The sequence below is a fragment of the Mytilus edulis genome, chromosome 4 (assembly GCF_963676685.1).
Source record: "Mytilus edulis chromosome 4, xbMytEdul2.2, whole genome shotgun sequence".
Lineage (NCBI taxonomy): Eukaryota > Metazoa > Mollusca > Bivalvia > Mytilida > Mytilidae > Mytilus > Mytilus edulis.
The window spans coordinates 34086053-34113409 of record NC_092347.1 but is presented as its reverse complement, the minus strand read 5'-3'; the positions used below and the strand labels follow the sequence as shown (position 1 = coordinate 34113409).

Here is a 27357-nt window from a genome sequence, read left to right as displayed (position 1 = left end):
TATTACTTTTTCGGGCATTTTGAAGATGAATTCCAAAATCTACACGATTTGCATAAATGGACCGCAAAATCCAAATTAAAACGACTTGATATGTTTGGTATAAATTGAAGAAAGCTTAGCGTTTGTTTAATATATTTGATGAATTTATTGACTGATATATAATGTTCTTCTTTTGAATAACCGAAATATAGTTTTTGATTCATTGATCACTTATGTTCTTCCTAATGTAAAAGTCAGTTCAATTTGCTTCCACATTTCGTGTTTATTATGTTTGACAAATGATTACACCTATGTTGAGTTTGTCCAAATAATGAGGGGGTTTCATTGTAATCATATGGCCAAACGACTTGTACAGCCATCATAATCAATCTTCAGAAGACGTACAAGGCCAGCTCGACTACTAATGATCTTATTAAGGTTAATGAAGTTGACAAGACCCTATATTGAATACTGATGTTCATATCAAGCTTGGTATAAAATAATAATCAGACGAAATGAGACATTGCAATGCCATCACAACTTGTTAAACTCCTGTAAAACTATTGATCTTAGTCTTTGATTAATGCAAAGATTGTTGCATGTTATTATATTATTAATGGACTGGTTGCATGAGTACTTTACACAAGACAGAGGTCAATTTTCCATCTTCGACATGTCCATTATTACCTTCGCAAAACCTAACTTTACAATTAACAGAGTTATCATGCTCACACAGTGGTAAAGTATATAAGATATACACATGCAAAGACGGCACTAAATTAGGACGAATGTTGCTTTATTGTAGGAAAAGGATATTAACTTGACGCTAGAACAGTTGTTTTCACAGATAAAATCAGTGAAGGTAAGTACAAGATTAAAGTCGATTATGTAAATGAGGGGCTTAATTGGGGGAGGAGGGGGGTCTCATCACGATGTACGAGTTGATTTTTTCTGCAATCATGATTAATGAATTGATTTTGTTGTCAATCACGATACACAGAAATAAATTTCCATGATCACGGATCACGAAAATATAAAAAAAAAAATCTGTAGAAAAACGGATCACGATAGCGAAAATGCACCGATCACGAAGAACGAAAATAACTCATCAGGCCACTCGTAAATGTCTATTATACATTTTTTTCTATTTTATCAATTTCCTATTTATGAACTCATTGAGTAAATTAATTTGCCCGACTTAATCTTGTTATGAAATGGCATGTTCCATAATTTATCAGCTTTTTAAATGTTTAAATCTTTTTTGGTTTATAAGGTCTTCTTCGTTTTAATAAGCTTTGAATTATCAATCCTGATATTTAGGCCTCAAGTATCACTAAAGAGACATTTATTGTCGAAATGCTCATCTGGTGCCAAAATAATCGTACCGTCAATGTTATCATAAGATGATAGATACAGTTTAATTGATGTCTGAAGCTCGCACGTCAGTAACTTCTAGAAGTCCTTTGTGAATTTATGTACACTTGTCATTCAGCGTAGGTTTTCTCTTCCCTATTCTGATATCGAACTTGGACATCTTTTAACCTAAGTTCCACTCTGCGTATTGATGTGTGATTGTTTATTCTACATTAAGGAGAGGGTTGAAATCTCACTAAATATGTCAAACCACGCCGCATGTTTGCGCTTGTCCCAAGTCACGAGCATCTGGCCTTTGTTAGACTTGTATTGTTTTTTTTAATTTAGTTATTTTATATATTTCGGAGATAGTTGTGACGACTATTTTCACTGAACATTTGTGTTAATAGGCCAGCTGATGACGTCCTTTTGGTGCGGTATTTTCTCGCTGTGTTCACTCATTAGTGACATTGGGCTAAATTCTGCTCTTTGGTTTGGTTGTTGTCTTTTAAGACATTCCCCATTCCCATTCTAAAGCTGATCAAGAATGTTTTACAGTTTAAAAAAAAATCGTTAGCATCATAACGCAGACCACGGCAAACTTTAAAAGGTTTCATTTGACATGACGAAAATTAGCTACTATTTCCCTTTATGAATACACGTAGCACTGACATGTGTTTTATAAGAAACAGTAACACAATCACCAAAGATACCAGGGTTGCAATTTAGTACATACGACTTATCAGCGAGGATCAAACAAATATAGTTAAAAACCAATCTATAAATGAAGTGAAGGATTATTCATCATAAAAGTGAATTGTTCGAATTGTAGTACTTTGTATAAAAAGAGGAAAATAGGTAAAGATTTAGTATGTTGGTATTGAAAGTAAAATGGAAGATTGTTGATCTTTGACGTTCACAAGTGAATCAAAGACAGGAACGGTAAGACATCGGCAAGAACTAAATATAGATAATTATATAAGTAGCCGTAGATGTTTCTGTTATACTAGTAGTTATATGCCTATCGAAAACTTACAAGTGCAGATGAAGTCAACACTGAGATTGTTATTTCGTTGGGTGCACTCGAATCCCATCTTAATTGACTAGGAATGTCAGTTTTCCTATCGGCGGTCGGTGGTTTTCTCCAGACACTCCGGCTTCCTTCACCAATAATAACTGGCCGCCAAGAAATAGCCTATATGCAGTTCTTAAAAGTGGCATTAAAACACCAAAATTCAAATCAAATCAAGTGCGGATGATTTTATTTCAATATTTTCATTTAATTCGAACACTGTACTATAGAACTAAACGATTTTCTTCGTAACTTCATTTTGATACAAACTTATTTTAGATATTGAAAAATTCAAATACAAATCGACTAACTTATATAACTTATAGATATCTCAATATTTCTGAAAAGAGGTTTCAATATCTAAGATTTACAACCCGAAACAAATATTACACCCATTTGTTTTTAACTTATAATTTATTTAATGTAAACTTTCCAAGTTGGTGGATGTTATACTTTTTTTTCAATTTAGAAAAGAGTGAAGCAGTAATATCTTTTTTCGAAAGCTGTTAAAATCGATCAGTTGTAATATTTAGGAGAACTGAAGTCCTCGTTTCCGATTGGACTCACGTGTTTCTGTTGATTAATATTTATTCGTGTGGTATCATTTTATTTAAAGATGTTCTCGTATCGATTACCCAAGATTAAAGTGTACATTGAATTTATATAAAAATACAATCGATTTTCAATAAATACTTGATCATACTTGTTTTTACCCACGAGTATAAATGATTTCAAAGTATAAGAGATTTTGGAAGCAAAAGGTTGAATTTTGAGATAACAGAAGCCATAGATTTATATTCAAATAATATACCGGACGATAATACCGTCTTTAGTCTCCTTAGTACAAAGTCAGCTGAAGTTCAACAAACAAACAGTAGAAATAAAGGTGAATAGGTCCAATAACGCCAACTCACAAAGTATTTATACACTAACATAAGCAAGTATTTGGATAAAACAATACAAAAAGACACACCAGTGGCGGATCTAGAAATTTTCATAAGTGGGGGCCCACTGGCTGCCTAAGAGGGGACCCGCTCCCGTCACGCTTCAGTGATTCCCTATATAATCAACCAGATTTTTCTCAAAAGGGGGGGCCGGGCCCCCCTGCCCCCCTAAATCCGCCTCTGCACACGAACAAGTAATTGACAAAATTTATATACCGGTGCCTTCCAAAATCGACTTTTCAAAAATTGTATATATCTACGACTGACAACGACAACGCAGTGTAAATGTAAGCTATCGTGAGAAATAGAGATATGAACAAAAAGTATATGAATATTGCCAGCGGTTTACTTAAAACATCTTGTACTCGCAACGATGTCTTTTCTTGTTTTGTTCGCAAAGCATTTTTAATTAGATTATTTTTAAATTTGAATTGATTTGGTAGAAATGCAAGGTTTCTAGTGATTTATCTTTTTAAATGATGAGCTGCTAGCTTCCTTTGAGAAATCAGGAAATGAAACAACTTTATTTCAGTTTCTAAGGTTTCATTGAATAATGTTTTACGTCTATTGACAAGGACGGTAATTGTCTACAATATCTTTTAATTTTGACCTTGAATATTCCTCAATAACATTTCAGTTGATTTATATTTAAATTCGGTATTTGGCGAAAATACGGCTATATTTCCAACAGCTTTGCTTCAAACTAATTTTCCAGCTAACAGTGAGCGGAGGTGTCCTAGATAATTTGGATACGTTTTGTATCTCGGTACAGTCTTCTAAAAAGAATGTAGCGGTTCATCTCTTAAAATTATTTGCATCAAAGTGAAGACCTCAATAAGTGATACTGTAGGCATCAAATATACCAAACATTGTCTTCAACCACTTTTGGTTTTCTCGGTTGTATTTGAATGTGTAATGTTATACCCGAATGATGTTATCTGACACAATCCCTCCATTCCACAGGTAAACCTTGAATCCTATCAATTGGTGTCGACAGTTATCTTTAAACACGTTTTTTTCCTAATTATAAACCGACTAAGATACAAATATACCGTTTGTATTCTCACTAAATAGTGTTATTTTGTGTCGAAAACAGAGTTATCTGTACATAACAGGAACCACTTATTCTGTCGACGAACCCGGTCTCGCTGTTCAGTCGATTCCTTCAAATTTAGTATCTTGATTGGTATTTCTTAAATGGATTTTTGAGAATTGAACATCGGTGAACTATCATAGTTGCATCTTTTTTGCAGCTGAAATGAAGAAGGCATTTCAAGAGTAAAAACTTTCAAAAATACCATTAACATATTTCTTTGTTGATTGAACTTCAATGGACTGTTCTAAAAAAAACACGGATGTCTAGCTATACGTTTTTGCGAATTTTTCTTGTTTTACCCTCTCTCAAAAAATGCATGTATTAATAAAACATTTCACCTTAAATTATATCAACCGTCTGGTAAATACATACTATGTTCAATTCACATTGGAATCCTTGTTTCACCATTCAAGAAACCTGCAGTTTTGTGTTGAGACGAAATGTTATTGATATTTAATTTTCTGTACATTTACTGTTTTTAAAAATGTTGAATTATTTTGGATTTGCTTTTCCAAAGAATAGATTGTTGTATTTTGTCACACTTTGTCGGAACCTTTTGTTTTTGAGCCATTTAACTTCGTCTTATATTTCACATTTTAACTGTTTTGATTTGAACACAATTAATGATTTGTTTAGACTCAAAATTATAAGCCTGGTATCTTTGATGGTTTATAATCACTCCTCGAACGAAGCCAAATTCTGATGATCTTTCGGTAGCTAAGAGTATAACCGGCCTTGTAGTGATTTTATTTGTGTTGACATGAAATATCATTGATATGTTCATTTTTCTCTAAATGAACTGTTTATCTGCAATTATATGATTTTAAATATTAAGTTGTGCGAGACAAGCGTCTGTTCCTAACACAAATGTTGACACCCTTCTACTAGTGTTTTGTAGCATTAAATGTTAAGGAGACAAGTGGGTTATGTATATGGCTTAAAACTAATGACGTCAACATCTATGAGGCATGCTGTTCTTTAAATATTTTTTTTTATCGTCAATTTCTAAAATCTATTATTCTTCGAAGGTTGGTGAACAAAAGTTTGTTTCTATTGAAAAATAGTCAAACATGTTCAGTAAACAAATTATCTTTACATTTTTTTATAAGTTGAAAATTATGGATTGTCCTGAAGGAAATAAAATGACCTTTCACAAAAGGTGAATGACCGTTGTCTACAAGTATTGTCGTGAATTTAAAAAAAAAATCCATTAAGTACGGGGGTATATATTAAAATTATTCACGATCAAAATTAACAGACATCGTAGAGACTTTTAACGCTCTTGTATATAGAAGCCAAGGCAGGAAAACATGTTTCAAGGACTCTGCTAGTTATTCATAAAAACAATCGTTACTATATTTGAGACGACAATGTACATTTTACCAGTCAGTGTCGTTTTTAGCAATATATGTAGTCAGCTATTGTATATATCTATTTTTAAACGCTTGGCACGTTTCTTGAAGGACGCTATATACTGATTATAAGTTCACCAGAAAAGCTGTCTGATCAATGACGAAAAAAAAGAACTTAAAATTGAGAATGGAAATGGGGAATGTGCCAAAGAGACAACAACCCGACCATAGAAAAAAACAACAGCAGAAGGTCACCAACAGGTCTTCAATGTAGCGAGAAATTCCCGCACCCGGAGGCGTCCTTCAACTGGCCCCTAAACAAATATATACTAGTTCAGTGATAATGAACGCCATACTAATTTCCAAATTGTTCACAAGAAACTAAAACTAAAATAATACAAGACTAACAAAGGCCAGAGGCTCCTGACTTGGGACAGGCGCAAAACTGTGGCGGGGTTAAACATGTTTGTGAGATCTCAACCCTCCCCTATACCTCTAGCCAATGTAGAAAAGTAAACGCATAACAATACGCACATTAAAATTCAGTTCAAGAGAAGTCCGAGTCTGATGTCAGAAGATGTAACCAAAGAAAATAAACAAAATGACAATAATACATAAATAACAACAGACTACTAGCAGTTAACTGACATGCCAGCTCCAGACTTCAATTAAACTGACTGAAAGATTATGAGTTCATCATATGAACATCAGGCATAATCCTTCCTGTTAGGGGTTTAGTATCATACCATCATAACATATATGAGAAGAACATAACCCGTGTCATGCCAACACCTGGTTTTTGAATAAATGTGTTTAGTTCCGATGCAGAGACCCTATAAGTGAATCAATATTAACGCCAAAATATGCAATCTTTAATGACCTGACAACAGTATCGTAACTATATCCCTTCTTAATAAGTCTATTCAAAGGTTTTGTTATTTTTTTAGGTGAATACTGACACTTTTTTGCTTTATAAAGAATATTTCCATAAAAAATTGGATGTGAAATATGCTAACTGCATGATTATTGTATAATGTTCCTCTATGTGTGAACAGAGGTTATATATAAATTTTGTGTAAAATCAGATGAAAGTGCTGAATGTCAATCCTAGTCTATAGGTCTAATTTTTTGGCTGGCTATGTCATTAGACCGTATATATATCCAAGAAGCCACAAAAAAAATAAATATTAATGAATATTTCAACTAAAATCAAATGATATGCAACAAAGATTAAGTTTTGAAACCCAGTCACCAAGTCTAATTCAAAGTGGCATTTTTTTCTGATTTACAATAATAATGCAAATAAATGTGTCGATGCTTGTGTAAACATTATCTCAACTCACTAAAGTTTACTAAAATAGCCAACATAATTTGTAGAAAACTGGATTTTGTTTTGATGAATACAGTTCTGGTTGAATCCGCAATGTAAAGTTTACCACCCAATATGAGGTCTCTTGTAGCTACTGTAATTAAGATTTTTAGATCATAGCTGGATAAAGCGTTTTGTAAATTCAATGGTTTCAAAACTAACTTTTCAACCTATTCAGTCATATGACAAAAAAACCGATACAAATTAAATAAATTAAAAGACACCAGAAGAAAACATATGCTTTTCAATATTATATTAATGTCAATACAACATGTCCAGTTCTGAATCGTCAAGGACAGCTGTACAAGTTTATCAGAAACTTCATTAACACCATATTGCCCAAAGAAGAATATAAACAGTTTAATACAACTTAAGACAAATACAGATACCAACTAGTATTAACATAATTTTACTAGCATGACAAATAAACAAAACAAAATAAAAAGACACGAGGAACAAACCTTTTTCCCTAACAGTTTGGACCAATAATTTATGGTATCAATATTGCAGAATGTATCCGAGACGTTACTGTCAACACGTGAATACTGGAAACAAAAAGTGTCAACGGATCACCAAGTGATTGATTGATTTATGTTTTTTCTTAACGCCGACTTATAACCAAAAGTTATATCGCGGCTATCAACTTGTCACCAAGAAGAATTACCAACAATTGGGTCGGGAAAATTCTTTCAAATTTTTTCGTTGATTAATTCAGAAACTATTTGGAAACTTAAGTTCAATCGCCCTCAGATATATATGACCTTAGTCGAATATGGCTATTGTCTTTAGGTTCTTTTTGGTCATGTAGCTCTCAATGTTTCGAGGCATTTGCACATCTCTTGCTTTCTAAGGTTGAAGTTGGAACATTCATGATAGAGGTAAATCTAGGAATTCGTAATTTATAAAGTTTTTACCCCCCTCAATTTCTTAACATAATCAGGCACACTTTCTTTGGTATTCATGAAGTGTATAACTGTCATGTTTGCATGTCCACATGTTGCAGTCGTTTAAAAAACATTGATGCAGAGTTTTTATAAGGGCATTAAACGACAGAATAGAAAGAATTTAACTCAATCCGTTGCATCTTAATGGCAAAGAGATAACGTTGAAGTATATAAACTTTTTAGTTAAACAACAAGATGGTCAATTATTGATGACAGATTTGTATTAGATGTTGAAAAAAATGATTGCGTCAAAATATTTATATTTTATAAAAATATAAAAATTGGTACCGATATTGGTGATAAGTATGAGATCAGATATAAAATTCAATATCTAATTTGTAAAAAACAAAATTTACCAATATCTTTTTATAGAATGAAACTAGTGTTTGGTAAATCATCCTGATCATCAATGAGTTTTTATAAATAAGCCTTCCAGGCTATCAATAAAAGTTCGTTAATACCATGCAAAGTCATGATAATAATGGATACTTTAATTTATAAATGCAACATTGTCTTTACCTTGACGTTATTGATAAATCGGAAGCACCTTAACATTAAAAGTAATTATACTTTGCAAAAGTTTTGTTGTGCAATCAATTTATTACATGACGTTTAATCACTTTTTGTCGTTAATTGTTCTTTACCGGAAGTCCATTACCGGCCATTTGCAAAGGGGCAAAGCCAAAAGATTGGAAAACTTTAAAGTTGTCTCCATTATAGTTGTTTATTAATTAGTAGAGCGTGATGAAGTCCAATTTTCCGTTGAGTGTAGAAAATATAAATGGAGAAATCTATAATGAAAACGCTGACAATAACTTGTGTCAAAAAGAATAAAAATTGTGACGTGTATAAATAGGTTGTGGGTGGTAAATTGAAATCTGACGACCAAAAAATAGAAATTAAAGTGATTAATTAAAAAATGTATTAATTATCTGTTGAAAATTTTTTTCAACCATTATATTTGACCATACAATAGTAATAACCATCGATAGAACAGAAAATATGTAGAAAAATCATTGATAAAGTATGACATAAGTCTTATATTTGCATCACTACAATGTTGGAGTGTCATGTCATGTACTAATATCTATTTTTTTTAACTACAAATTGTACATATGTATAAATAAGTAACTCGACAACAGGTACTATCTTTTATTGAACCCCTTTTTTTACAGTTTGACCTCTTATGTCTGTTTGTTATGTTCATGCATCGTTGTCAATAAAATGGAATTTGATGCGACTGTCATACCAGGGAGATGTTTAGCTAGCTATAAAACCAGGTTTAATCCACCATTTTCTACATAAAAAATGCCTGTACCAAGTCAGGAATATGACAGTTTTTATCCATTCGTTTGATATGATTGAGCTTTTTATTTTGCGCTTTTATTAGGTACTTTCCTTTTTGAATTTTCCTCAGAGTTCAGTATTTTTGTGATTTTCCTTTTTACACTCAACAAAATTACAAGAGGTCACTCAATTCTTGAATACTGAACACGGAAATTGTGTAATAAGAAAATTCAAACAAATAAGGACATGGAACGTTATAGCAAAAAGAAATTAAGTATAATATATTGTCCATAAAACTGTTATTAATCACCATGAACAGACCACCAACCTGACACAAATGGGTTGCGAGTCGGAGTGAAGTTCATAGCTCAACATACGACACTCAACTGTTTACTCATGGGCTTTTAAAATCTAGTGGTAAGCCATAAACAAGAACCAACCCCTGCTAGACCATTATATGTAGTCAAAGTCGTTAAACAACCCATTCTAGTAGTACGAATGATATAAAAGGAGGGGGATTGTAACACAAGAAACGAAACTCATTCAGTGGTCAAACCATAACACAGCGTTTCTTTATATGTCTGTTTAGTTCACGCATCATTGTAAATATAACGGAATTTGATGGGACTGTCAACAAAATGAGAGATTTAGCGCTATAAAACCAGGTTTAATTCACCATTTTCTACATTTAAAAATGCCTGTACCAAGTCAGGAATATGACAGTTCTTGTCCATTCGTTTTTGATGTGTTTTGTCATTTGATTTTACCATGTGATTATGGACTTTCCGATTGGATTTTCCTCTGAGTTCAGTATTTTTGTGATTTTACTTTTTAGTGTCAACATAACATGTTATATTGTGACACAACCCCTTTTCATTTCCTCGATTGTAACAATACAGACTGTTTACTTGTCATGTGTAGCAAGGTGTCTGTTTTCAATTTTTCTCAGAGTTCGTTTTTTTTCTGATATTACCTTTTCGCTAGTGAAGCACGAACAGCATAATGACCCAAAAAACATGATTTAATCCCACCCTCATTTATGATGGGCGATTGATGCTAATATTTACGTATTCTGTTTAATGTTTTGTGAATCAGTTTATATTATTATTAAAATGTTCTGTACCAAGTCAAGAATATGACAGTTGTTATAAAAAAAGCCCTTTTAATGCACGTTGGCGTTTGTTTTTGAAGCAGTAGTTCCATTGATTTCGTCTTATAGTAGACGTGTTTCCCTCAGATTTGGTTTGTGATCCGGATTTGTTTCGGTTAAATCGATTATAACTTTAAAAAATCGGTACACTACTGTTGCCTTCATTTTCCCACTACTGTTGTGTCGTCTTATCTTATGTGCAAATGTTTAACTACAGATATAACTTCAGGTTTAGTTTTCTATTCTGTTGTATTTTTTAAAACAAAAAAAATCATACTTATCACTGAAAGATACTGTTTACCCATTTCATTCAATCACTACACATCCTTCTGCCTTTATTATTATATGCAAGTTTTAATTACATAGATCCTTCCGCTTGTCGTAATAATACGTGGCGCTTTGTTGTAATTCCCTGTTTTATTTGTAACCTTGTATATTCTTGTACAAGTGCCCTGCTTTTGACAGTCTTAATCAACACCGGAAAAATCTTTATTTCCGTTAATTTCTCCATAGAAATTTCTCCTGAAACAATTTAATTATTTAGAATTCAAAATTAGACAGTCTTTCAAATCTCACAGTATTAGCTTTAAGACATTTGAGGAAATTTACAATTGAGGATACGATTATAAAATCCGATTCATTTCTCAGTGATTTTAATGTTTTGTCTTCAAATTGTACAGGAAACATTTCAATTTCTCAAGGTTTACAATAAGTCATTTCAAAATGTCACTTTTCAATGTGTCTTAATCGACGACTTTTGTCTTGGCCAAATTAAAAAATACGAGCTTAGAAGCTTAGACAACTTCAGTGTAAACACAGATTATAAATGTCTTCTTCTTAAATGTTTTATTCATTCAGAATTTATTGCAGTTGAATAAATGAATTAAGAGAAAGAAAATTCCAGTAAAATTAAATTTACTGCTCCGTAAATGACGCTTTATCTTCCAAAGTGACGTTAAGACAAAATTACTTTAAATTACATCAAATTGTAACAATAAGGAATTAAGTCCTCGATTGATTGACAGTCGGACTTCAGATGCTGTATTATTATGCAAAGTAGAATTTTATTGCTTTTGAAAGTTTTATGGTGCGCTGGAGACTGGAATCCTATTTACTACACAGTACATTCATTGTGTAGGAGTTAGTGTACAGTCATAGTCCAAATATATACTGTAGACTGTGTTTTTTTTCATTCCCCCCGTCTCTACATCTAAACTAAAACAAAAGGGAGGTTAATACTAGTTAATCCTTAAGTCATCTAACTATTGTACAAATATCAGGTACTCAAATAATTTTATGTACAAATAGAGTCTCTGTACCTGCTTCCATGTTGAGCAAGCGGTTATATGGATATTTCTTTCTGGTAACAGTTCATTTTGGGGTACTCTTAGCGCTTCGCGTTTCACAGTTATTCCAACTATGTCGATTCCTTTGAAAAATCAGAGGCAATGATTTTGATTTAAACAACTACCGGGCTTCAATTGCAGAACGTTTTTGTACTTGGTACGAAACAGGAGAAAAGCTCGGCGAGCTTCGCTTTTCGTCCTGTTTCTAAAGCTCGTACGAATTAATTCTATAATTTCCGACAATTACATATACTGTACATTTATCTTTTTTTTAAATTCGGGCGTCAAGGTTTCGTCTTTTGTTGACGAAACGATCGTCTTTTGCAGACGAAACAATCGACTAACGTACACAATTATAAGCCAGGTATATGTGATGAGTTTTCTTTTTACATCAAATAATAGTAACAACTCGATCTCTCTGAACCATGTTTATACTTTGGTGATTGTCTTTTTTGTTTCAAATTAGTTTATTTTTTTCCCAGATGAATCTGTTGTTGGTGTTAATTGTGGTCTGTTGTACTTTCCAATTTTTTGGGTAGTTCCTGTTATTTTTAATGCATTATTTTATTTTTATGCGTTTAGATTTGTATTCGTTTCTATGTTGAAGACTCATTTTCAGACATAAATCTCTATTTTTCAAAAACAAACACAGTCTGCTTGGTGATAGTTTAAAAAATGGTCGAAACTCAAATCCGATTGCGAAGAATGTCTCTTATAAAAACGAGAGTATGATTAACACTGAATAGTACAAAAGACATAAAGATGGCAAATCCTTAAAACATCTTTTGAAAATTTTGTTAAAGAATGAGCAAACAATTTTATAATATACATATAGATTCTTACATTGATACCTGTGGATTATCGGATTTATCCAATCGAAATAGTTAATTATCAATTTTAAAGTCTAAGCCACCGCGAGGACTTAAAATTTATAATTTATAACTATGGAGATTGGATAAATCCAATAATCCACTAGTAACTATGTAAAAATCTGTTTCTCTAATGACAATACAACAAATTTTTATATTTGGTTAACTGAAAATCCCCTTCGAGTGCCTTCCACATTTCACAAAGTTGACCATTTCATTAACAACTTTTAGCATATTTTGATTCATTCAGTTAGCTGATTAAGGTTATGAACCTTTAACTCATCCAGTCATCCTATGAAATCACTGGCAACCACACGTTGATTAATTATTATTTTTTATAAAATATGAGTGCAGAAAGGCAAAGTCATAGAATTAGAGAAGGTAAATTACAGCTGCAATATATTTCCAATCATATGTGAAGTTTCAAGGATCTTTTTCGAACATAAAAAAATTAAATATCTATATTTCCGAGCCAAAACACAACATCCACCATAACGACATCACAATATTAAAAACTGGTTTTGGACTTTGTCTAACCTGGCTGAAATGCATACACAAGGCATGAGATCAACAGTATTCCTTGAACTTTTATAGACATAACCAGCGTAATAGCATCTTCCTAATGCCAATATCATCTATAATGTACAGTGGACTAATTGGTGTCAGTCATTCTTTTTTCAACGAGCTTTTTAATCTATTGGGGATTATCATGTGTGTTGTCTTTTATCAAGTGACCGGTGTTTGACACAACTCCTACTCATTGAATCTAACAAGATCATTTATTTTCAAATGTAATTTGCCGTATACCACAGAAGACTTACAATTAGCCAAATGCAAACAAGGATCGACACTATATACATGCAGTGTTTCCAAATTAAATCATTCCATATAGAAGAAAGACAAGTGTATGGGCTATCCATGACACAAAATCATTACGCATGCACAGCAAAAACACACTAAAGCAAAGGGACAGTTCTATTATTTCCTTTCTCCGGGTTAAGGCACTGTGAGGAATTCATCAAGGAGCAGACAAAAATCTCATATCCCTGCAAGTTTAAGATTGACCTTAGTGCCGGCTTGATGTGAATTCTTTGCTAAAACAATTTGGATACACCTTGTATGATGTAATATGTCCCGGTCAAAAGAGAGTTTTATTCTGTCAGAAGTAAAACATTTACATTGGTTTCAAATATGAAACGGCAATCAAGCACATACATATTAACAGGCACTTAAAAAGAAAATTACTAGAACTGCCTACATCAGCATTTTAATCCTTATGTATTTATTTCGACCTTGCCTCGACTGTTGATGTAGATTAAGCACATAACCTCCAAACGTTAAACAAAATTGCAATATTTGCACTACAAAGACTGAACGACGATTGCCAACAAAACAAATGATAGCTTAATGTATATATAGTACTTGAATTGAAGCGTATTTGTTTAAAGTGCTAGTTTAACCTAGATGTCATGACAGGCATTTAGAATTTTTTCTCTTGTCTCTTTAATTATTTACATTACGGAGACAAATACGATATAATTAAATGAGCATTTTATCTTTTCGTGTCTTTACATGCGTAATTCCTGACAATTTGTTCTTGCACAATATGTAACAGTCTACATCGTTATTAAATTCAGTAATGTCTAAAATACATTGAATATTGATGTTCAACATTCAGCCGATTTTTTTTTCCAAACATAAGAATGTATCAAGAAATTGACTTCTGGTCTTCGTATGCTGCGACAATTAACAAATAAAACAAGCAATTTGCATAAAGACGTAGTATTTTCCTGTTATTTTACAGAACATGAACATTAAGTACATAATAGCTGTATGAGTTGTTGTTTCCCCAGTGATAAGTAGTTCATGCACATTAAGGATGAGAACAAATAAATAATTAATTCAATACTTATTTCTATAACGCTGTTTATAAAAAGAAATATTTCATCTATAGTAGGTATCATTAATAATGTAACTGATGTTGCAATTTTTAAAAGAATAAACAATATTTGCAGCAGTCATCAATTGCCTATATAACAGATCTTTTGAACAAAGGAATTAGATAAAAAATCGTACGGAAAAAACAAAATTATTACGTAATCTTATAAAGAGCTTAGATCATCAAAATTATCTTTCGGATACAGCATAATGTTTTTTTTAGATACATGTTTTTGTCAAACTCATATATTGAAAATAAACTGACAACACCATTGCTAAAAAAAAAAACAGACAAATAATAGTACACAAGACGCAACATAGATACTAAAGACTTAGCAACACATACCCCTCCAAAGACTGGTGCTCCGGAAGGGTAAGCAGATCCTGCTCAACATGTGGCACCCGTTAATATTTAGGAAACAATTTTGAAGCGAAGACCAAATACCTATATTTAACAAACAATTGTAATAAATATATAGTAAACAAATAGCGATTCTTAAAAGGGCATTAAATGTAAAAAGTATTCACCGATTTGAATTAAATCTAATTTATAATTTAGAATATACTAAAACATACATGTATATCCATATCTAAAAAAAAATAAAAATAAACAGTTCACTATGCATGGCCCCGATAATATGTATCCCCATTTCGTTTGTACCTTAGCCTAGACGACATATTATAAACACATCGAGGTGACCCGATAAAAAATGTATTTTATAAAGATAAAAAGATAGAGAACGCGTGTAATTGAATTTTTCTAGGTTTTTTTGATTTCATAAAGTAGGTTTAAAAAATACGTTTTTCATCAGTGTTTCGTAGATTGAAAAAAAAATTCATATTTTATTATTTTTTGTATCTCATAGCTTACGTTTCTTTTAACCACCAACGGATGAAGCAACTTGTATGTTTGTATATCAGTCTATGCTGGAATGCTGTTACATTAAGATGGAAAGTTCACAATTAGGAAGCTGAAATCATCTCTTTTGTCGTGAAATTTTGTTCTCAACCTACCCTCACTGTCAGTTTCTAGATGTAAGTCCAAATGTGATGTAACTGCATCTGTTGTATCCTTTATTTCAAGTTAGATGGAATATATGCGTAAAGCATAGTCACTAAAAATTTGTATCATTTTGTGAGAGGACATCATCTATACAGCGAACAGGTATAGTTGTCATTTTCATATACACATATTTTCGCGTGGATTTGACAAACATGAAGTGAAAATTATCGGGTCTTCAGTTGTGAGGTTGAGCGTCTTAAGTCGACGTAACAACTGTTACTCTGTTTTAAGTTCATACAATTCCCTCGTGGTTTTTATACATTCAAAACGGCTATACGAAATTTGAAGTAACGTTAACTTCTACGACATTAATTCATCATTATCAAAAACCTTTAAGAATTACTAACAAAAAGCTAATAAAACCAAAAAAGTACGGAGAGCCAAAACTGTCTTAAGTCAAGTAGGAATAGTTTTACTAAAACTATCAATATTCATTAGCTTAGAAAACATCAAAGTTATTATTGAGAAACTTCCAACAACTCGGTAAGACGCATGTAAAGTTTTATTATTGAATGATTTTGTATATTACATTTGTAAGTTGATAGGTAGAATATCATTGGTCATTTTAACTGTCGAGAGTCACTTGTGAGTCTTTTGTAGACGAAACGCGCGATCTATGATTACTCTATTTCATATAACTTTTTTTGACAAACACATTACTGTGTCGATGGTCATTTTGAACGGTTACATATGTTCTTTAGATGTACAGGTTCAATAAACCTCCAGTAATCGTCTTACGCAACAAGTTTTACTTTAATGAATTTGTTCCGGGCATATAAGAAAGTTTATAGACATCTAGGGATATACTTATCCATCAAATTAGGACTCTTGATAAATCATTCGTACCATCATTGAAAAAAGAACATTGCATATACCTTTTATATCGATATCAGTTACGTCTCAGGAGCTGTGCTGAAAGTAAATTACGTAAAAACAACACTTTAATACTTGTCTTTGAAGGAATGATTAAACTGTTTACAACACCAATAAGGCACCACTTCCGTGAGGTAAATAACTCGATGACTTACACAAATATCATTTAACATGAAGATTGGAGTCTTCAATAAAACCACAACTGAATATTACAACAAATAACAAGAAGTAATTGTAACAGGATGCTGTTATGAAGTCTCCCAACAAAGCTCCCATATGCATTTGATTTGTTTATTTGTCCTATCGAAGAGTATATATGGTTTAAGGGTGGGGATCTTGACTGTTTACAAGTTTTCAAACAAGAGGGGGTGGGGTGACCTCATAGGGACTTCCCTTTTATTCAATTTCATTTGTTTTATTGTTCCCTACAAGAATATATATATGGTTTAGGGGTGGGGATCTGGACCGTTTACAAGATAATAGCACATTCTCAAATTGAATGGGATGGGGTCACCCCCAGGGACTTCCCTTCAATTTCATTTGATTTGTTTTATTGTCCCCTACAAGAATATATATATGGTTTAGGGGTGGGGATTTGGACCGTTTACAAGATAATAGCATATTCTCAAATTAAAGGGGGTGGGGATGACCCCCAGGGATTCTCCCTTTATCTCATATGATTTGTTTTATTGCCCTATTATCATTCCTGAAGACTATGTGTGTTTATCAATTAAAGTTTTCAAGTTATATTTATTTGAATATTTTCGAAAATAAAATCCCATAGGGTTCTAAAGTACACCCCTCCTTTCTTTCGGTCCCCCAAAATACCCCTAAACAGACCCCAATGCACAAACGAAAAATTGATGGCTCACCTAGATATATTAGTCTAACATTCTATGAAGCCCTAAGTAGTTCTGACAAGTGGTTTTGGAGAAACACTGCGGACAAGTTCATTTTTAAAGTGGCGGATGAAAAAGAAGAAGAAGAAGACAAAGACGAAGAAGAAGAAGAAGAATAAAAATAAAAAGAACTGAGCAAAAGCAATAAGTCTCCAAACTTTGTTTGGGAGACTCAATAAAGAAAATTATAGACATCAGTAGACGATCCTCTATAAGCCATATGTCATAACTTAATACATGTATTTAATATAGGTTAACGTTCGCGCTAATGCTGGTTATCTCCCTTGAAACGTACTGGTTTCTGAGCCCCTCTTGTTGTCAGAGCCACATCAGTAAATAAAGGACAGAGAACCAGTCTACAAAAGCGTCCAAATTTCAAAATACAACAGACACCTCAGAAGACATAAATAATAAAAAAAAAAATGTCAAACAAGAACGATGATAACTGTTGGATATATAATCTCCCAGGAGCATTTACCTTGCAATATGTAATTGTATTTTGTTACCTTGAGGTGTTGATTTTTTCTCTAGTTTAAAGTTAGAAAGAAGTATTACGAAGATTGATTCAAAAGTGGGATGTTTGATAATACATACAGGGGGAGGGTTGAGATCTCACAAACATGTTTAACCCCGCCGCATTTTTGCGCCTGTCCCAAGTCAGGAGCCTCTGGCCTTTGTTAGTCTTGTATTATTTTAATTTTAGTTTCTTGTGTACAATTTGGATATTAGTATGGCGTTCATTATCAATGGACTAGTATATATTTGTTAAGGGGCCAGCTGAAGGACGACTCCGGGTGCGGGAATTTCTCGCTACATTGAAGACCTGTTGGTGACCCTCTGCTGTTGTTTTTTCATTTTGTCGGGTTGTTGTCTCTTTGACACATTTCCCATTTCCATTCTCAATTTTATGTATATAATGAATAAAAATAACATAGAATGAAATTCAAAACAGTGTGGCTGTGGCCATTGATTTACACATTAAATTCATCCATTGACTGAGACAATTTACGTGAACGTTTGTCTGTAACGATCACTGTTCACGACGTACCTACGATAGACATTTAAACTGACCAAAGGTTTCTTAACGTCTTTAATTATAAAATAATTCGAAAAAATAATCAGGAATAACCTTTATGTTTTGATTTATATAATTGATATAAATCAAAACATCGTGTTATTTCTGATTAAATTTTCGAATTACTTTATTAAGGTGTTGAGAACCTTTGATGGCCCCATAGTTTAAGTGTCTTTAAAAAGTACATAGTGAGCAGTGGTCGTTACATACAAACGTTCACCTAAATTGTCCCAGTCATTGGATGAATTTAATGTGTCAATCAATGGCCACAGCCACACTGTTTTGAATTTCATTCTAAACTGCGTTTGACTTTGACCTCATATAATTGTTTACTTTTCACACATAATGACTTGGATAGAGAGTTGTTTCATTGGCACTAATACCACATCTTCTTATTTCTATTCGGAGCGCTTTGTTGTATTTACATGCAATATGCACACTGACAGACAATTAAAAGCAATGAATATATAAATACTAGAAATCTAAATTTAAAGACAAAAAAGTATCCCCAAAACAATAGCAAGACTTTCTAAGGTAAACTTTTCCTGAGAGAGTGGAAATCTTCTATAATATTTTCTAAATTCATTAACGGACCTTTACGAAATATGATTTTATAAATGTCACTAAATACTGGGCTGGGGATGGTGAGTGTCCGAAGTTACGTTTAGAGTAACAAGTTATATAGAATATTACATTTGAAAGTGCATGTACCAAGCAGGAATATGACAGTTGTTTTCCATTCGTTTGATGTGTTTTATCATTTGATTTTTCCATTTGATTAGGGACTTTCTGTTTTGAATTTTCATAGGAGTTCAGTACTTTTGTGATTTTGATTTTTTTTTAATCTATTCCACTTAAGTACAAAAAAATAAACACTTTAATTGTTGATATTTTAACGTTCACTTTTAAGTACTAGAGAATTTATAAAGCATTTTTCTCGAAAAGAAACAAACAAAGATATCAAATAACGATGAATAGTATTAATAACACCGAATTAATGAATTATAGCTTTCAATAAGCATTTTGTCATTAAAATATCAATACTAGTACACGTTTACAGTTTCCCGTTTCCTTCGGGTGGATAATGGCTTTATTGTGTTAATTGTTGGAGTCTTTAGTTTTCACCTACGTTTGCCTGCTTCAATAAACGCCAAAACGAAATCTACATTTTGATTAGCCAATACTAAAACAGCGTGATGGAAGTGACGTCGAAAGCCTACACATATATATATATACAATGATAGTTTTGAATCCATACCAAACGTTCACTGATATACATCGATATTTTGATTATTTTCACTGAGTTTAAGATGTTCCATGACAGGCTAATGTCTGTAGACGATTCTACTCCGTGAATCTAAGGAAACAATTGCATCATTTTCAAACAATAAAAGAAGACAAAGACATATGCAGCGTAGTAACTTTTGACCGACCAACGACTTGTGTTGCTCAGTAATAATTCATCAAGCTAATAACATCTAGCAATAACAAGTTAAATGATGACCAAATGACTCTACCAGTCAAATCAGGACTTCTTAAATATTGACAATCTGATTAACTTGGATCAATTATAATATAGCAATTATTACAAAGGATTACCGTTGCTTCTGAATAGAAGGTTTGTGACAATGATAACTGTAAGAATCGTCAATATTACATATTATATGTAATTTAGGGTTTATATTTTCTCCAAGTGTTGACAGTTTCGCTGATCGATTCCTGTCAGAGAATTATTGATACGAAATATAATTGTATTCTTCACATACCATGCTTGTTCATTATGTTGATAATTGGCTGCTGGTTTCTGATTGGGTGTTTCCTATGAAGTAATTCACGCTGTCAATCTCCTTTATAATTCCAACTTAAATTATTTGTTACAGAACGTCGGACGCATTTGAGGTCCAATTACAGGAGCACCTATATCGATATGATACCACACTGATCATTGTCAACAAATAAAGGTAAATAACTTTGCTAATTTACTCTTAGTATTTTTTTTTTCAAAAGACATTGTGGTAATTTGAAATGACTGTGAGAACTCTTGTGATGTAGAATGGCATGGTTTATTATTCTCGATCACGCTAACTCAATCATATTTTTTCTCTTGAGAAAACTAACATTAGTTCATCTTAAAAATAATGCATCTTACATTTTCCAAGCAGTTCTTGTCCTGATCGCTTTATTTCGGTCTATTCATCGACAACAATATGTAATATACAATTTTAGTACAAGTTCTACATTTTAAACATTAGCATTTTAAACTTAAATCATACACCAGAGGCTCTTGTCACACAAAGTCTTAAAGAAGAGTTCTCGAAATGTTTAGATTTTAACAGTATATTTGTTTAATAAGTTTAAAAAAAACCCCAAAAAACAGTGTTATAAAAGTATTATTAAAAAATGTGTTTACCCTCAGTAGAAAAAAATGTTTGAATTCGACCATTCTTGAAACATAAATCATGCATTAAAATCCCTTATATACCTACTAGTATATGGAGTTATTTTCTTTTAGGACCATAGGTCATTCTTTCTGAGAATCAACCCGGACGATACCATGTTTCAATGAAATATGCTCCAAGGCAAAAAATAATATTTTCCTTGATAAAAAAGCAATCTATAATTTACTTCAAAATTATATTCGTCTGATAATTTTTTATTGCCGATTTAGGAATTTATCTTTAAAAGTTAAATCGATGATAGGTGTAAAAGAAATCTCCATTGCCCGCATTTTAATCTTAGATACAAATATAACGTGAAGTTTTGTTAATTTATCGCTACAATACAGAAACAGTATCATATATGTGAGATGAATTTTAATGTAGACTTTCATAAAATAGAGCCAGATTTAACATATTAGTGTGCAAGATTTTTAAAATCTTTTTGAGTCACACTGAATAGGTTGATAGATTGTTGGATGCTTGCTTAACGTCCAGTGGCAAATATTTCATGCATGTTCGGGACGATACACACTGAATACTGTGACCTACATGTATTTATATTCGTCTTCGTGTCAGTTCCTAACTTTTTAAATTTATGTACACCTTTTACACTATCAAATGATCAACTTATAAGATAGTCTTATATTCTATTGAATAACATTCACGTAACTCAATATAGGGTCGGTGGGGAGGGTATATAATTATATCCTAATTATATGTTAAAATTTTTAATTGCTATTCAAAAGACAATCTTTCTGAATATTTCATTCAATTCAATTAAAATTGTTGAAAAAATAACCACTTTTCCGCGATAGAAATGTCATTACAAATAGAAAAAAACCATACCCCCCCTTTTCCATAAACTATGTTGGTACAACAATTTACTTACAATATGTCTTGTATATGTGTGTTTCTTCATGCAGTTGCAGTAATATTTTTATTGTGTATGGATAATGCATTTTAAAAGGTTCATATCTAGATTAATAAGTGAGTTTTATTTCACATTCTAAATAAGCCGCGTATTTTAATAAGGGCGTATTAAAACCTGACCGCATTAGAAAGGAATATCCCACTTTAGAGTGGTCGGTAAAATAGGAAACTAAATTTTGCAAATCTTTATAAAAAATAATATTTTTTTGACGGTATATAAGGCAAATAATGCATATTTTGAGGTTTTTCTTGTCGTAGAACACACCTCAGGGTGTCCGGATTGCTCAAAGAAAGACCTCCTTACGATCGGTCTTTCATTTGGTCAACCCTGACACCCCTCGGTGTGTTCTACGACAAGAAAACCCTTAAAATATGCATTTATCTATTACAGAATTTACCGATACAGTTTGCATTTGTGGTGGCTTATGAAAAAGTTTACCAATCATCATTATTCTAACAATCTGTTCCCGGAGGGTATCACCATCCCAGTAGTCAGCATTTCTGTGTTGACTTGAGTTATCATAGATATGTTCATAATTAGAAATTTACTGTTAAAAAAACTTCGAATTTTTGAAATACTAAGGATTTTCTATCTCGGGAATAGATTACCTTAGCTGTATTTGGCAAAACTTTTAGGAAATGCTGATCCTCAATGCTCTTCAACCTTGTACTTTATTTGGCCTTTAAACATTTTTTGATTCGAGCGTCACTGATGAGTCTTTTGTAGACGAAACGCGCGTCTGGCGTAAATATACAATTTCAATCCTGGTATCTATGAAGAGTTTATTCATGTATTATTTATTTCAACAGATTTTTTGGGTAATATGTAAGACGAATCATCTCCCCTGATGTTAGCTTTATTAAGCAATCTATAGAAAATGAACGCTAATGTAAATTATGGAATAAAATACCTTTTTTTCTTCTTCTGCTCTTAAGCACTCATAGTATTCTAGATCTACATTGTTATGAAGGGTGAAGTCAATTGTATGTTCTAGTACACCTCTTCGTCCCTTGACCAACTTGATTTTCTTAGTTGTTTTATGTTGTTTAAGAATTTTTTGGACCATTTTTCTTGTTTATTGTTTCTTGCAATGTACTTTTGTTGTTTAGTAAAACCATCTTTTGGTCTGTTTTCTTTTTATGATTGTATATTCTAAGGGTCTGTGTCATGACATTTTAATGATTAAAATTAATTTGCCCTTTATATCCCCCCACTGAAATCAAACGGTTGCTCGCTAAGAGATATGTAATACAAATGTAAGTGTTAGATGCGCTAATGCATTGCATTCTATGGAGACACTGATTACCTTTTTATTACTCAATTTTGCTTTTTTATATTAACAATTAAACCACTAATGTACTTCTAATTGTGCAACTTGATGAAATTTTGATGCAAATGTAGAAAAACAATATTCATAATGCAAGTGTCTGATTGAAATATGATAGCTTTTAAACGTTCAGCTTTGAGTGACATTGTGTATGATCTTTTTCATTTTTAATGTGAGGATTCCATTTACAACGTTTTCTCTTTTCCGTAATTTGTGTTAAATTGTTGCTCGCTTTAATATCTATTGGTTTCATGTTTCATTTTGTCTGCATAGTAGTAAAATATTGTTTTTTTTAATAACTTGGTATTCATTACTTTATGTATCTGTCTTCACTAAAACTTTGGGACTCAGGCATTAGGACTAACAGATGAATGTTTATGAACAGATATGTCATGTTAAGGAGGGGTATTTGCGAAAAATACCAGTCGAGAGAATGTTAAATTTCACGAGCCGTAAGGCGAGGGAAATTCATTCTCAAGACTGGTATTTTTCACAAATACCCCTCAATAACATGATATATCTGTTTAATTACACCGAATGTTAATGTACTAAAACGCATTGATGATCGTGACGTTACAAGCGTCCAGTCGGATAGAGTATTTTTTGGCAAATACCACGACAGAGAGGGTAAAAAAAGGCATATCCTTTTAGCAAATACCCCGGCGGCGTTAAAAATGAACGATATTAATTTGATAACAGTAAATTGGTGAAAAATACACTGGCTATTAACCAATCAAAACCCCGGATTCTTACATAAGGTGTAATTATACCGAAAACACAATTCGTGCATATTGGACTCTTTATCATGCGTTTATGTAACACGACCAATAAGGACCATTTGAATTCATTTTGTTCGTTACTTTAATCTTAAATCTTCTTCCTGAACCAATGATTCATCAGGATTAAAATTTGGCCACAATCATTTACGATATCTGGTTCCAAATGCGAATTCACTTTTTCGTAAGACATTAAGCAAATGGCGTAATAAGACTAAAGGAAACGGGGATTAAAAGCTGCAGATTACGTGCGAGTTTTATTTCGGTTGAACTACATCCCTTGGACTAAGATAGTTGTTCTCTATCGTTATTGGAGTGCCCTTCTATACAGACTGTATGCCATAAAGGATAGTACACGTATGGTATAATGACGATTTGAAATTTCGGTAACTAAATAACTTTCGGAAATTTTATTACGTAACCCAAAATGAAAATAACTTCATGTGATTCGTCGATTTCCAATTGTTTATGATGATTTTAACCAATTTTGATGTACGCGTTAGAAAATAGAACACACAATGCATTAGATTACGAAAGTTGGAACAGCAAATGTGCAACCAATAGTCTGATAGAGGATAACGATCAAACTATGTTAAACATGGAAATCGAGCGGACAAACATTAAAGAATTGAATTTTAAAAAAATGTATGGACTTCACCCTACAAAATAAAAAAAGGTCTCTTTAAGTGCGGACATTCTTAATGTTTAAATGCTTTAAAAGTCTCGGCTAAACTATGTTCCTTTGAAGATCAGTTTGTTTCGGTTGTCAGATATGTTTTTTTTTATTATATACTCCACTACTTTGCTAAATAATCTTAAAGATCCGAAATTGTAGAAATTATCTTTCTTAATTGCGGATGTATTTTGCTACTGTTATAGATACCAATTATAAATTAATATTATATTTATAGCTTATTTACATAACGAAACACAACGTGACAGATGTTTTCTAAATTACCTGTAGATATTTAGATGAAAACATTATTATTACTAATTCATTTTCTTTTCTTGTTTTGCTTGTGTCATTGATTATTGCGATGTATGTTTTATCGATAATATAGAGTATAGAGTTTTTACTTACTTTACTTTTATATCATTAATATTATTCAACTTATCGTAAACGGACAATGTTAAAATCAAGGAAGATTAACGATTCAGAATCAAAGAAGATTAACGATTCAGATCGTCTTTTTATCGAATAAGACCTACCGAATTCAGACTTGAATTTGCATGAACACGACGAATGTCACATGTGAAGCAACATCTGACTCTACTTCCGGACCACATGAGTTTACCTTGATTTTAGTGGAATTTTAATTGATCAATCTTTAGATTTCTATGTCGTCTGTTTTGCTGTGCGGGATTTACAAGTACACGCCAAGTCCGGCCAGAATAGGGAAGTTAAATCCGATGACTCGTGGAGAGAGTGCCACGCTTTGTGAACGTAATATCAAATCTAGCAACTCTTTCAGAAGTCAGTATATGAATCAAACTTCTCCTTGCTGGCAAAACGAGTTAATCTCGATTTTGGTGGTGGTTTTTGTCGTTTACTCTTTAGTTTTCTATGTCGTCCGTTCGGCTGTGCGGGATGTTCAAGTGTGCAGCCACGTCCGGCCAGAATGGCGAAGTTAAATCGGATGCCTCGTGTAGAGAGAGTGTCACGCTCTGTAATATCCTTTTTAATAATTCTGCGAGGAGTCTGTTGAAAGTCAAATGTTCTGTCCCTATCCAATTTATCATTATTATCCGTTACAGTCTTTCTACTTTTTGTATTTATTGTTTGTGTTCTTATCCTGAATATGTATGAAATATAGAAATATTTGTAATAAACGTTAAGCAAACGGAAATCAATCAATTTATTGAAACCTTGTATGGTATTTCCACGGGGGGGTCTCTTCCTATATAAAGGTATATACATATGTGCCGCTGGAATGGGTCCCTTTTTTGATCTGTCAAATATATCAATGGGGTGCAATTTTACCGAGGAAATATATCAATAGGTAGTAATTGACCGATATAGGTACTATTTGAGCTGATAAATATATGAATGGATTATGATTTCGCTGTGAAATATATGTATAGGTAGGGATTTCACAATTATTCAATATATGAATGGGGGGTGTTTTTAAAATCCCAGCTGCACACCTGTACCCAAAATCCCATGTTGAGACCCCCCCGTGGGTATTTCGGTTGTTGGATTGTTGTTTATTTGACGTTTTATTCACCTTCTTTTGCTCCTATGTCAAGCTATAATGAGATAATTATGTGTGTAATATATTGTCTAAGTTCTATAAGGGTTGACTTCTTACTGTTGCCGTCATATTAATATAGTGAGATGTGTTATTTTTGAATTTTTGAACCAGTTGTGTTGCTTTCGTTACTTTTCAACAACATTTACTAGTCCTAAATGGTGATATTAAATTTCCGGTCTTAAATAATGAAAAATATCGAATAAAAAAGTTGCTAATAATTATTTTGTTCATAGATATACCGATGTGCCTTCTATGATTTGGGTTGTATACGCAGTTGATCCATTTTTTGGGTTAAAAAGGTAGCAATGGATTATGGTGAATTGTTGCAAATGTTTAATCATTTTCGTTGCTTAATGTTTTATTTTCAGTTATATTATTAACCATCAATGCTAGTCTTGAAGCAGTTATATACTAAACGGGGTTCTGTTATGAGGGCTTCTGAACTACTTACATTCACATGTAAAGGGTTGCAAATACAATATTGTTAAATAGTTTTTTTCTTGGCGGGTTGTGAAATTCATTCAAATCCTTCTGTCAAATATCAATGTAATTTGTTTAAAAACTATACGAATAAAAGCAGATGTAAGGAATACAGCAGTACGCCAGCAACCCACACGTTACAAAAACGTTTTTTTCGGTTTTGTTGGTTTGTTTCTTTGAGTATGGTTGCATAGATGTGTATACATCATAATTGATAGTTTTTATATGACACAACCATAATAAAGTTATATCTTGGAAGTATTTAGCATTTCTCTGCATTCATATTTGTGTCATCGTTTAAGGAGGTAGACCTAGGTTAAGGGAGATAACTCTTTAAATCAGTCAAGCGTTTGTAAAAGTCAAGTTCACCAATATATTTTAAGCATTTACCTGAAACAGATTGAAAATAATCTATGTAACCTAGAAGCTTAGAATATGTTTTTGAAAATGGTTGAAACAAACGTACTGATGATTTTAAGAGTTATTTCCCTTAACCTAGGTCTACCACCTTAAATGTATAGGCGTTTTTCATCACAAAAAACTA

General features: G+C 32.5%; 1 protein-coding gene across 1 annotated transcript in view; it reads left to right on the top strand.

The window, feature by feature from the left end:
- Nucleotides 1–762: 762 nt before the first annotated feature.
- LOC139519529 (G-protein coupled receptor dmsr-1-like) overlaps nt 763–27357 on the top strand; it is a 48669-nt gene continuing 22074 nt past the window's right edge. Inside the window, exons 1-2 of the mRNA XM_071311648.1 lie at nt 763–841; nt 20490–20570. The gene's annotated coding sequence lies outside the window, so the exon portion shown is untranslated. The remainder of the gene's footprint in view (nt 842–20489; nt 20571–27357) is intronic.